Below are 4,117 nucleotides of genomic sequence, written 5' to 3' on the forward strand. Positions count from 1 at the left end.
TTGCGTTCGTCACCAACACCGGAGACGCTGGATTCACCTGTTCGAATCCAGCTCACAGCTCTGGCATTGTCACCAGCTTGGCTGGCCGTTCACACTAATACAATTGGCTGTATTAGAGGGTGGGAAAGCTGGCGGGGTGGGTCCGGGTCGTTGTAAACAGCGACTCCTACAGTTCGGTCGGGGCGCCTGCTCAGCACGGATAGGATCTAAGGGGGGTAGTGTGATCCTTCCACAAGTTACACCCTCTCAGTGAGAGTCCGCGCTGCCAGGTGAAAAAAAGCGGTTGATTGGCTAGACGTGTGTCGGAGGAAGCACGTGATAGCCTCCACTCTCCCAGACCGACTGTGGGGGGTAAGTGCGCAGCGACCAGGAAGGGGATGGGAATTGGCATAACGACTAACATTGGGATGGGAGAGAATCGGAGGAAAAAGGAGGGGGAAAAAAGATCAATAAAAAAAATAAAATAAAAAAGAAGTGAATTCACCTCTTGGTATAGTGGTCTGTGATGCCGCCCGCAGCGCGGGAGACCGGGGTTCAACTCCCACTCAGGGCGATCCCTTAACATGGGTCGAATCGAAACAAACACAATGCAGAGTGAGATCACACCGGTCACACGTGCGTGTGTACTGCGTGAGCGGCTCAGCCACGATTGTGTGTAAAATGCAGGTTGAGAGAGAGAGGGAGGGAGAGAGAGAGAGGATACATCGCTCCGTGCGTGCGTGTGCGCTGTGAGCGGCTCAACTGCGATTGTGTGTAAAATGCAGGTTGAGAGAGAGAGGGAGAGGGAGAGAGAGAGAGGGAGAGTCAGGGACAGGGAGACAGCTTCCGCATTATTCCCACTGCTCCGTTGTTGAGCGAATTGTTAATTCTCTCTGTCGGCACCCGTGCACGTCAACCCGTTTGAGGAAGTAATTCCACTCGCTCTGTTGTTGAGCGAATTGTTGATTGTGGGCGGTGACTACAACCAGTGCCTTATTCACGTCAGCAAAACAGTCAAATCAGAACGGCTTAGTTGAGTGAGGATCTCGTGAACTCGAGACTAAACTGATGAGCCAAAATGAGAATTAGAGAAACAGACCCCATTGATATAAACCCCCATTGCTAGGAAACAATGCTAAACACTGGAAATGCCATTTATAAGACACAGGACCTTTAAAAATATATATATATATATATATATAAAATAAAAATAATAATAAGTCAATAAACAATATTGCAAACCAACTCATCATTGTGGCAATGTTGTTGTCCACTATCAAGAATCAAGAGGTTTATTTGTCACATATACCAGGGCATACAGTGAAATGCGGGTGGTCATGCCTGCATCGATTGTTCAATAATACAATAATAAAAGAATAAAATAGACATAGAAAAACACAGGTAAGACACAAGATGTGCATGATAAAAATAGACATGCTAAGTTCCTGAGAAACTGGTTCCTATGTACACTACTATACAATATACAATTTTACTATTTTAACTCCGTCATTTTTATACTTAAAGCATCTACAATACCTCATTCCTTTAAAGTGACTTTTCCATTATTTAAAGTGACATTTTGTTTAAAGTGATTGTTTAATTAGATAGATAGTTTTTAGATACTCTACAGACAGAATCATAGAATGTCAGGTTCACCAATCTAGCATCTACCATAGCTTCTGTGGCATGATAGATAAAACTCTTGTGGACAGCTACAGTAGCATGTGACGTCAGTGAGTGAATACTAAGTAATACTGTATCATCTCACGAGATAAAGCTGGGAACGAGGTTAAATACTGTACCAATCTCTGACTCGTCCTGCTACAGCACTGAAAGTCAAGACAAAAATAGTTTTGCAATAAGATACGCTGCGTTAAATAAATGCCATGTTAAATGGATAGATAAACGAATGGATAATAAATGGACAATGAATGGATAATAAATTAATTAATTCAATAATGTAGTGATCGTACATAATTCACCCACGGAACTATTGTTAGGAACATTCTAGAACATTAACCGCCCGAACATTCTGGACCGTTTGTGATGATGTCATAGCAGGCCATTCTAGAACATTAGTTCCACCCGAACATTCTGGAACGTTGGTGATGATGTCATAGCAGAACATTCTAGAACAGGGGTGGCCAACCCGCGGCTCGCGAGCCGCATGCGGCTATTTGCCCGTCAATGTGCGGCTCTTCCATCCATACATTTTTTTTTTTTTTTTTTTTTTACTCTTTTTTTTTTTTTTATGTCACTCATTCCATAAGGACGTAGAATAAACATTTACAATTTTTTTTTAAATGTCCATTTGCATGTTCTTGGTATCTGAATCTAGGGACATATATGGATCAGTGTCAGAAATAGTGTGTCTGTTACTAGGCTTGAGTAAATTGTAATGAACCAAAGGAGAATATCAATTCTATTTAAAAAAAATTTATCTTTGACTGTGAATAACACCATGCTAAAATTGACCAGACCTGAAAAATCTAAGCAAATGAATAAAGGGAAGATGATTAAACAGAAGGTTTTGTAGATACAGTACTGAATTCTGACATCTTTTTTATAATGTAAATTTCTCCACCATTTTTCATCATATTGCAACACCGTTTTTTGCAAGACGTTCACAGAAAGGTAGAGAAACTAACTGCGTTCTGTTTTATGGCAATAACGTTCAGGTTTGTGGGAGATAATCCGAAAAAAATAAGAGAAATTAAAAAGTAAATCCAGAAGTCAGATGATTGACAGGGGCTGGTGTGAGCTGGGTAGGGTAGTTTTTCGAAATTTGAAAGCCCTGAGTCTCTTCCTTCAAAAGACTACACTCACTTTTGGCTGTGCCACTTCCTCCTGTCAATATGCGCCGGTTTCCGACTCAATGCCCTGAGATATCTATAATCTTATATTTCACTAATAACAGTTAAAATAATTGGTAAACAAACGTAATGCTGAAAATATACACTTTTACTGTATATCTCGGGCTTAAGAGGTTAACCCTGTGAGGCCCAAATTAAAAAGAAATTAGCAACTTCAGAGGCCAGAGGGTGGGACATATAAACACATTTACTATAAAATAGCATTGTGAGGCTGAACAACAGGACCAATTGACTATACATGTGCTTAAAGGGGAACTATCTTATAAATGGCCTTTTTCAGTGTTTACCATTGTTTCTTAGCTATGTGGACTTATATTAATAGGATATATGTCTCTAATTCTCATATTGGCGCATTCTTCCAATTCTCCTCTCACAATATTCACCCTCACTGAACTGAGTCATCTGAAAATGTGCATATCTGTGATGTCAGAGATTTCTCAGCTGCATAATAATGTGGCAGTTGATGTGGCAGTTGGCACCAGGCCACACAGTGGTCTGAGGTAGAAAAATGCGGTTTTTAGTACTTGATTAGAAATACAAAACAATGCATTTTTTTTGAAAAAAACCTAGGTGTTCCATAGACTCACAGGAATTGTGTAAAAGTGCCCAAATAGTGAAAGAAATAGTAAAATAGTTCCCCTTTAACATTTTTTAAATAAACATTATTTTTTTAAATGGCTAAAAGTGATTTTGTAATTTTGCAACCGTGGGTCTCACAGGGTACTTTTAACCCTGTGAGGCCCAAATAAAAAAGACAATAGCAACTTCAGAGGCCAGAGGGTGAGACCTATAAACACATGAAGGGTGCCGTGACTGAAAAAAAAGTTGAGAAACGCTGGTATATGGTGTGGCTCTTTGTGGTACCACAGTCATTTTTGTGGCTCTTAGTCTCTGACTGGTTGGCCACCCCTGTTCTAGAACATTAGTTCCACCCGAACATTCTGGAACGTTGGTGATGATGTCATAGCAAACATTCTAGAACATTAGTTCCACCCGAACATTATGGAACGTTGGTGATGATGTCATATTCTAGAACATTGAACATTCTTATTGGCAGTCATTCTAGCTTTCCAGTAATGTACTGTATCGTGTAGCTGTACTCAATAAATACTATTCGCTCTGCCTCGAGCCACCGTCTCCGACTCCCATCTCTCGGCACTACAATAATAAGTTAATTAATTATAACCTACTTCCTTAGGTTTCGTTTTCGTTTCTGCTCAAGACAACTGACGCCCCTTGGCTGGAATTAAAGCCCAGACCAGAAC

The sequence above is a fragment of the Notolepis coatsorum genome, assembly GCF_963971535.1.
Source record: "Notolepis coatsorum genome assembly, chromosome: 18".
Taxonomy (NCBI): domain Eukaryota; kingdom Metazoa; phylum Chordata; class Actinopteri; order Aulopiformes; family Paralepididae; genus Notolepis; species Notolepis coatsorum.